General features: G+C 35.7%; 1 long non-coding RNA gene across 1 annotated transcript; it reads left to right on the plus strand.

Moving 5' to 3' along the window:
* Nucleotides 1-538: 538 nt before the first annotated feature.
* Nucleotides 539-8,779, plus strand: LOC145671940 (uncharacterized). The gene is made up of 3 exons (XR_014128589.1): nt 539-639; nt 5,200-5,357; nt 8,737-8,779. It is a non-coding gene; the product is annotated as an uncharacterized LOC145671940 (long non-coding RNA).
* The last annotated feature ends 1,836 nt before the right edge of the window (nt 8,780-10,615 follow it).

The following is a 10,615-nucleotide window of genomic DNA, read 5'->3' on the forward strand; positions in this document are numbered from 1 at the left end:
TTTCTCTTTCTTTCTTTATTGTTTTCATTAATATTTATTTGACAGGGCCTAGGCCGCGATTGTGGCCTAGCGGCCCTGGTCAATCCGCCCCTGGTACGATTACAGTTTAATTTATACCAGTGAACCTATCTGTAAAGTTAATGAAATGGACAATACTTTTCATATTACTTGGAACTTCCTTGAGAGCTCGCTCGCAAACAAATTTTAGTTCGCCAAGCATCTCTATATTTATCCAATTTTTTAGTTTGCATGTTCCATTTAGTATCGGCTATAACTTAAAATTTAGATTGGAACATTACTGCCATTTTCACTTATACAGTACATTTCCCTATTCTTCATATTCACGTATTTTATACTCTCACCATATATGAGGCAGAAAAAGACAAACCAAGAAAAATGACTAAGGCAAGAATAATATTCACAATCGATCTTAGTTAAGATATTTTTTTGCTTGAAATTTTGTCGAAAATAGTCCATACATGCTCTATGAAAGTAATAAAATAATCCCTTTTATATTTCAGAAGCTGACGACGTGACAGGGGAAAAGAAAGAACCTAATTATACACTGACAACAGACATTAAGATCTTAGATGTCAAGTCTGAACATGTTGTTCAGACAATGAAAACGGATATTTCCAAGTAAGCACTATAAAATGTATTTATCATAATGAATTGAAAATATAGTTGAATATTTAACCCTAAGCCCATATAATTTATCAGCTGTCTGTTGAATCCAGGGCTAGTCTAGAGCTTCCTTCATTTTAGGCTTCTAAACCATAGATATCAATAAATTTAGAGAAAACCTTGAAATCTCAAGTGATCAGTAGACACTCTCAAGTGATCAGTAGACAAATCTCAAGTGATCAGTAGACAGGATCCTCTTACTTGTGACAAAGGTACTAACATTAGATGTGACGTCAGTTATTTGAAAATTTTGAAAATAACCGTCAACTGACATGGAGGAAGGAGTCGTAGTGTCCACAGATAGGAAAATAAGCAGGAAAATGAATGTTCTAATCTAGATACAGTAGTCCAAGAAACTGAAATGAAATAAATGCATGGTTGTTTTTATTTAGGTTACAAATGGCTATAATAGCAGAAAGAAATTAGTAGCGGGCGTATGCAGTAGGGATAATTTTGTATCTGATCTTTCCGCACTGCCATTGAGCCGACTACTCACACGCAAGCAAAACAGCTGATTACTACATAACCCATGACATCATGTGCAAAAACCAATGGCTAGAGCCCCCAAATCCTTGCGACGAAATCCAACGTTGACTGATTCTTTCGCCCTGCCGATCACCAAAACGGATTTCCATTATGGGACCTACCGTAGTCGGGTCAAGACTTCACTTAGGAACTAGTATGTGTCCCATCCAAATATCCATGTTTCAGAATCCTGTGGTATTTCCACAACAATTTTTATAGAAGGAGTTTGGCTACATGCATATAATTTGAAGTATTCACCAACTACCTCTATGAAAATGGTTGCGGAAGTATCACAAGATTCTGAAACATGGATATTTAGATAAGGCACATACTAGTTCCTAAGTGAAGTCTTGACCCGACTACGGTAGGTCCCATAGTTTTAGAGCTATGGACATTTAAAGTTCATTTTTTTCACGTTTTCGGCAGCCCATGACTCCAAAATGACAGATTTCTGCACGCAGGTAGGTCTATATTTTGTCTTATTTTGGTGTCAAAAATCACTTCCCAAACGTTGTCGGTGAATTTGAAACACTCTGTGTGTATATATAGCGAGAGAGAGAGAGAGAGAAAGGAAGGAAAAGCCTGTTCACTGTTTTCTGTATGATGAAGGAAAAACAAGCGGGCTACGTCCTTTGGGCGCGTGGTTGGAGAGGCTCCTAAAAGGGCAATATGCATATTAAAAATAATCGAAATTGAACTATGGTGTGATGTACAAGTATAAATAAGGAGCGCCGAATTTTATATTTGCCCCAGGTGACATAAACCCTAGTTGTGGATTAATGGATATTCAAGCCTACACTTTTTGGGAAATTTTAACTAGAACCTGGTAGAATGATATGGAATTATTGAATTTAATTTACTTTATTACTTTTCTTGTCACCAGTGCCGTGCCGTGGGGGGAGCGATCGGGGCAACGGCTCCGAGCCCAGACGTAAGGGGGCGCAAAACTCGAGAGGAAAAAAGGAAAGAAAAGAGAAAGGAAAAAATTTTGAATATTACTAGTGTGTACTTAAATCCTCTTCCTGCTTTAGGAAGTGCTCCTATAATATTACTCATGTTAGGAAAATGCATATGCACATATGTAAAATACAAGGAAAAAGTATTAAAAAGTGCTTAAAACCAAGGAGAAGCAGGATTTATTTTTGAAAATTTTAAATTTTCTTACGCTTCGCGCCAACCATGGTAGCGCTTCTCGGCTGGTCTGTCGACTTCACTCATATGTACGGGGGCGCCGTTGTATGCTCTCGCCCCGGGTGCTGATTTTCCACGGCACGGCATTGTTTGTCATACAGGATGGTTACAGAAGACCAAATACGCAACACACATGAGAAACATTAGTATGTTCAATTACAAAGCATAAAAAGTAAATTTTTTTTAAAAAAATCCTAAGTAAAAATCAAATTGCAAAATAAGACATAATACAAAAATAATATGAGCATAGAATACGTAAAAAATACGTTCATAAAGAGATTAGACTTACTTGCTTACATTCCGAAACCCTATAATAAGCTTTATTTTAAGACAAAAATGTCTTATTCTTAAACTTTTACTGTGTTATCGGTGCTTTTCAATCTTCTACATATGGAGTTAGGCATATAATTAGGTATTTTACGCCCCTGAACCCAAGAAAATGTTCGTCCCCTCCCTTTATTTGTTCGTATTCAGTTATGTACAAGCAAAAAATAAAATTAAAAAACTGACAAAAGACAAGCGTATCTCTCTAAGGCAACACATTTTCGGAGGAAGGGTGTCATATTAAAAATAAATCAAGATTGAAGTATGGTATTCGCGAAAAATGAGACTCTAGGATACAAGATAAAAACAATTTTAAAGACATCTCTTTCGTGGACCTTCTAATTTTCTTGAATCTCATACTTCAATTTCTACTTTTAATATGTCGCCTCTGAAAATTTCCTGCCCTAGGGCCAGGTTTCTGTGTTCGGTGCGTAAATACGGGCCTACATGAAGTGCACTTTTTGTTGAGTTTTTTTTTTTTACTAGAAATCTATTCATGGCTATTATTTATAATCGTGTTTTTTTTTCTATTATATATTTTATCTATGAACAAATTAATAACACGTAGTAGAGTTACAATCTAAACCAACTTTTCTTAGCAGCATTAAAACTGTGAAAAGAGCAAGCAGTAACTATTATAAATAGGTCTAATTTTGCCACCATTAAAATGGTAATGCTCTTGCCATTGTCAACAGCAATGGCGGCTATATACAATAATTAGTACTCTAGTTAAGTATTGTTCCCTCAATTTCAACCAATAAAACTAATTTTTACCAGTGCGACTCCCGTCAAGAGCCGCCATTAATCACCAAGAGGCACCTTCTTTTCTCTTGAATAATGTTTGTCTCTCGCATGTCAGGGCTTTTAAGGAAAATGACGGTTTTGTTTTTATGCTAACTATACATGCTAACAAAATTCAAAATACTATGCACAACAGCCAAACACAGACTAGTGCAATGCTACTATTTGCCAATTATTATTATTATTAAGTATTCTGTCTTTTGGAAGGTCTGGGATTAATGAGTTTTTTCTTTCTTTTTTCTTTTTTGTTTCTTTTTTTTTTTTTTAAAAAAAACTTTAGGTTTAGACCTCGAAATATTTCTTCCACATTTCTCGATCTTCAGCTTCCTCTTTTAACATGTAATATTTCTTCTATTTTTCAAATCGTCAATTACTTGTTTTCCTTTTCTTTCTACACCTCACTTTCCTTCCTTCTTTCCTTCTATGGCAGTATGAAGAAGACATTTTTTTCGCAAGATGTGTTCAATTCAATTGGCGTTACTACGAAGGATGCTGGCTAAAAGCGTCCTCTTCTCTCCTATCCGTTTTTCAACATATTCGTTTGTTACTCTCTCTTCGTTTGTTACATTTTATCTTCTCCATCTTCCTCCAACATCACATTTCGAAGTTCTCTAAATATTCTTCTCTAACTTCCGTAATGTCAAAGTCTTTGAACCATACAATCCAATACTCCATACATATCACTTGACTAATTTCTGCCTTAGTGCAGTATTAAGCCTGCCAGTTAAGAGTGACCTTTTCTTGTTGAAGGCTTCTTTGGCTATGGCAATTCCTGATTTGGTCTCTTTGGTGCAAGAAGTGTCTTTCGTCAAAATACTTCCCAGATACTTGATATTATCGAGCTCTTAAGTTCTCTTTGTTCTACTCTGACCCGCGAAGGTGCGTTCCTACGGGACATTCTCATGACTTTCGATTTTTCGATGTTTATTTCCATTCCATATAGTTTCCTAATGTCAACTATTTTGTCAATCATTTCCTGTAGTCCTTCTTTGGTTCTAGCTATAATAACCGTATCATCTGCATACCTGACCGAATGATCTGCTCTCCAATCTGGAAGTCTCCAATTCTCCTTCATGGTTCCTTCATTAAACACGTATTGTAAATATCGAATAATTGCGGCGACATATTACATCCTTGTCTGACTCCTCTTCCAGTCTCGACACTGTTGGTTTCTCCTTCATTCAAGTGCAACTTGACTCGTTATCCTATGTACACGTTGCGAATGAGTCGTTGGTTTCTGCAGTTGACCCCGATTTCTTTAAATGTTTTCAGAAGTTTGTTTCAATTAAACAGTCGAAAGCTTTTTGCCAGTAGATGAAGCAAAACCACAATGCTTCTTCCAATAGTATCTCTGGTGCCTTTTCCTTTCTGGAATCCAAATTGATCTTCCTCCAACATATCATTTATCTTACTTTCCAGTCGTCTGTTCAGTATGCGCGCAATAGGCTATTGCATTGTGGGAATATAGAGTGAAATAAATAAATGGAAGTAACTTTCCATCTTCTACGGGAATTTTGTCAACATAGGAAGGTAGAGTTAGTCACCAATTAGGTAACACATAGCCCCGCACTATACCCAACATTTATTCTTAATTCTTCTTTTGTAGTTCCTTCTCAGGTAATACTGCAGCAAGGAACATGTTATTAATACTTTTTATAATTACTCTTTTTTTAGAACGCAAAAAGAAGAAAGACCTAGACGACATGAACAGCCGCGACGACGCAAATGGCTGTCATTCATATGCTTTTGTTGTATACGACGAAAATAAATTTTCACACAAACGTAACGCTCGTGTCGCACGACCATCTTGTCGACAAGAGGTGCACTTTGAGGTAAGGAGATTCTCATTGAATTTATTTACTTACTCATACGATAGGTATAATAATTATTAGTATAGGGCAATTCAAATGTCATTATCTAACACTAGCACTCAATATTATGTAATATACACTAATATTATGTAATACTATATTACATATGCAATATAATATAGTATTTATATAATATACACATCATAGGAGCAGAAAGAAATTTTCTTGTGGACGTGGACAAAGGAAATTAAAGCAGAACTTTTCATATGGGTGTGCACCCACCCTTTCATACAATATTATCTTGTAAATACTTATTTTGTTGGGTTTAAGGTAATATATATTCAGTATAATAATATATATATTTCAATATATAATATATATATTTCAGTACATTGAAGAAATAAAAGTAATAAAAATTTAGAATGCATGAAAATTGAATAAAAGAAAATAATCAAATCATTTTCTAATAATGATAATCATTATAAGGATGTGCGGTTGTGCACAAGCACCATTTGTCACTCCCCATAGCTACGTCTTTGAGGCGCATAGACGTGGTTAATGAATGCAAATCTACAGAACCTCATCTGTCTTCTATAAATGTTTAATACTATGCAATGGTGTAGGCAAGGGGTTTCTGGGTATTAATCCGGCCGTGAGCAGGATATTTACAAAAATAAGCATTCAACTATGCATGTGTATTAAAATATGTATACAAACACTTGAAATGATAGGGATTTTTGAGCTTGAACCTTCCTTAAATAAATTCTGAATAGCTACATCATTAATGTATCAGTTAGAAATATACCCACCAGTGTCTTCTTTCCATAGTTTTGCTAGTAACTGCTCACCTGCGTGTAATATCGCGTGATGCGTTGACACAGTTCATCACCCAAAGTTGCAGGAAGGGGAGGAACAGTGACTTTTTTCTTTCCCGAAAGCGAATAATGGTATGGCGTTTAAACGGAGATGGGGTGACTAGATAATTAAGCTATTCCAACCAATCGAATCAGAGATTATACGAAAAATGTATGCTGTGACCTTCGACCACAATATGTCGGTGCTCCATCTCGTTGAAATTTATAATTGGCACCCATATTTTATTGTACCTTCGTATAATTCATATGTATGTATGATCTTTTGAAAAAAAAAAAGGTTACACTTATCTTTTAAATCCCTGCATTCTTAGCTACAACTGGAATCAAATCAAACAACAGTGGATTTTCATTAATCAATTGAGATCTTTATTTAGAGCTGCAGTATTAGAATTTCCTAACAGCAATTGCCACAATATGGTCTTCTAAAGCAGGGCCGTGCCGTGGAAAATCAGCGCCCGGGGCGAGAGTATATGACGGCGCCCCCATACATATATTCCAAGTAATTTTTCCTTTCTTTTGCCCCTTTTTCTGCCGATTTTTTTGGCCCCTTACTTCCGCGCTCGGGGCCATCGCCCCGCTCGCCCCTCCCCCATGGAACGGCCCTGTTCTAAAGCAAGAGTGGTGATCAACATTTTTTGGACAGTACTATACATATGTGAAATCATGACAGACAGTTTCCTCATGAAAAAAAAAATCTTCATAGGCTTTCGTAAAGCTTAGAAACCTATCCACCTTTGGGAATCACGTGTCTATTTCAAACAACTCCTTCGAGATATCTCTTATCAGAGGCGTATGAAAGGGGGAATTCGAGAATTTAACCCACCTTGAGCAATAATTTATGAAAAAAACACTATATTAAAGTTTATATATACAAATATCATGCGTATCCTGAAAGGATATAAGATTGAGTGCTTGAGACCCCCCCCCTCCTTCCTTCCTGCGCACTCCACTGTTTTTTATTACTGACATTGTGAATGTTAATACATACTTTCGGGTCGACTAACATAAAAGCTGATGCGAACAAAACATTGGAGGGGCTCAGCTTTTGTAATAGAAATAAGGGAATTCTTACATACAGGTTTAAAATAGAATAATCTAGAATAATTATTCTGCTCTGAACTAGAATAATCACAAATACATATCTAAGGTTCTGTGACTCTTAGCTATCCTCTCTGTTCTTTCTTCAACCACTTGTATCTACCAACGGTACAAACATGTGTAACGATAAGTTAATATACTGTATATGTGTATACTTTCCACTGTTGTTAAAACTAAAGCATTTTATAAGCAAATTTTATATATCCATGCATTAATCAATATCATAGAACTTCATAATATTAGAATCCACTACTAAAATGTACTCAACATTATTCTATGAAAATAGCACTGAAAAAAAATAAAGGTTATCCAATTGAAATTTATCGCAAGATTCACATCAAACACACGTACAAATATAACACTAAAGTAAACTATTTCTTTTATCATAATACATTCTTGTGTTTCACTGTTCTATGAAAGAAATAGGACCACTAATGAGTAAGATACGTAGCGGATACAAAAACGTGGAAGCATGCAATAAGAGCTTATGTCCCTCTAACTATATAAAATCTTACATTGATGCACTTTGTAAATAGTACTGTCTACTGTTTGTTAATTTACCAATTTCTGGAAATAAATAACACTAATAATAAATAATAACACTAATAATAAATAACGACATAATTTTGTTATCGAAACCGCTCCTTTGGCGTAAGAGCAAGAATTCACATATTAGTGTACTTCAGTTAAACATGGAGCGCTACCGCTACCGCTTAGAGCAAAGTGCAAAGGGCTTTGGGCAAGTTCACTTTTACTCGTTAGCAGGGTTGTTGGGAATGAAAATGGTAGTTTTCACATAACTTACAGTTTGCACTCGTGATTATTGGATGGCTATCATAGTTTTAGATATTTGAGCACAGATGGTTGTTTGGTACTTTTCCAAGATGGTTGTTTGGAAGAGTCCAATCCAAAGTGGCACTGACTAATAATAATTATAAGCAACCAGGAATACAGTTTACAGGCATTGATCTTCTCCAATTTGTTACCTTTATGGAGAATGAGTAGTGGATAAGATGAACAAAGAAAAGCTTGATTTGTTGGGCACGTAGCTCCTTTCCATCGTAGATGGATTTCCAAGAATTTTAGCCTATATATATATATATATATATTAAGTATTGAATTTTATAATTGATCTTCGCTATTACACCTGGAGTCAGAAGGCAATTTCTAAATCGTGAAATGGTGTATCAAAAATCGAAATTAACAGTAGTTGATTGAATTTCTTTTTAGACCCTTACTTTCTCTGGATTTTCAAAACTATGCTATGCATAACTGCGAGGAATCTTATACAACGACAATGTCCGTTTCTACAAATTCAACTTTAATTAATAAAATAAATGTTTATGTAAAATTTTTAAACTATTGGGATTAGACTTCAGTTGATCTTAAATCCTGGTTATTAATTATTTCTTTCATTTCGTTTGCAGCATACAACAACTGGTCTCATCACTGAGTGGGCTGACACCTCTCTGGTAAGTAGAAATTACATGAACGTAGAAAAAATATTTTTATGGTTCTATCTCACAGCATTATGTCCTTATGTACAGTCATCTTAAAACAAAATACGAGGCGCATCCAGAAAGTAAGTTTCCCACGCGTCCCATAGCTAGGAAACGGTTAGGTGTCAGGTCCATGGGCCTAACGGCATGGGCAAGCAGTTCCTGCAGATTTTCCGCTCCTTACTGCACACCACTGTCACGGAGTGTCTGTTGATCAAGAAATTTTGTGTTGAAGCAACTGACCCTAGAGCACAAAGCAAGGTGCACAGGGTCAGCATTGACATTTTTGCAACGATACAGCTGACGATGGATTTCAATCGGTGCTATGCCCTGTGCATTCAAAAACTTTATCACTGCTCGCACTTCACAAGCGGCGGGAGCTGAAATAGAAACGTCCATCTTCAACCACTGCCACGACCCTACTGAGAGCACTAGGGAAGTTCAGCTAGTGTATATGTCATGCTAGGACCTTACTCTCTCACGTACACGCAGTCGCTTCGCGCATCATACCGTTTCCTAGCTATGGGACGCGTGGGAAACTTACTTTCTGGATGTGCCTCGTAGCATACATACCCAAACTGGGACTATATATGAAATATACCACCACTTACTTGTATTTATGACTATAATGAACTATTTTCTGAAATACTCTTATCTTGTAACAAAAATATCTACCTAATTATTTTACATTTATTCCATTTTTTAAAAATAATTATTCCTGGGTTGTCGAAACTCTTTCAATAAAAACAGTTTCACGGTATGTTAATACGTATAAAGGATAGGTTCATTTAGGAAAATCACGAAGTCTTTTCATCAGTTTTCCCTTGCTTAGCCCACTGGCGCCATGTTTGTTCGTTCAGTTAGTGACTGATCTCCCATAAACTAAAACTAAAATTTTCGATATGTTGCACTCTATTCCTTAAAAAAATTAAGTAAATAGAGACACTACAGAAGGTCCATTGCTCTTTAAATAAAATACATCATGTTTATTTATTTATCATTATAATTAAATTTTTTATACAAAAGGGTAATGAGTTAAATTATTGAAGAATATTTTACAAAGTTGAGAACACTGCTTAAATATTACTATGTACCTAAAAGAAAATTGCAAGGAGAGAACATACCTACGTTCCTACATAGATGTAACCGTAACCTTTCATATGGGCGTGCATAAAGTTTATTAAAACGCATCTAATTCTAACTAGAACATTGTCAGCTGCTTATTTTATTAGGCTTTATGCATATTTAAAACTAGCATCAATTAGCCGCTTCGCTGGGTTAAATTAAGAAAATATAGTAATATGTTCCGTTAGTCAGTCATTTTTTATTATTGCTAAAGCGCTCTTTGATATCGCTCATTTTCGATTATTTTTATATATCCCCCCCCCCTCCCCATGTTGCGGGGCACAGTATCTGACATATCATTGTTCATCTCAGCAAACCCGAAAACTATGAACTCGACACTGACATTTTTCATTTCGATCATTTTTATATATTTCCACCTCCCCTCCCGCAAGTTGCGAGGCTGAATTTCGATTTAAACGGCATCAGAAGTGTCACTGTTTATCTTAGCAACCCCGGAAACTAATATCGGTCATTTTCGATCATTTTTAAATGTCTCTCCCCTTCCTCACCTTTAAGTTACACCGTCAAAGTTATATGGCAAAAACCATCTCAGGTTTAAACTTCATCTAGGTTGTAAATTTGATCGAGATCGGTCCGATAGGTTAAGATTATATATATGGTATATATATAAATAGCCCTCCTATCCCCTTCCCCTTAGTTCTACCGTCAAAGTAAAATGATA

Source organism: Thermobia domestica, chromosome 15 (assembly GCF_964235325.1).
Source record: "Thermobia domestica chromosome 15, izTheDome1.hap1.1, whole genome shotgun sequence".
Lineage (NCBI taxonomy): Eukaryota > Metazoa > Arthropoda > Insecta > Zygentoma > Lepismatidae > Thermobia > Thermobia domestica.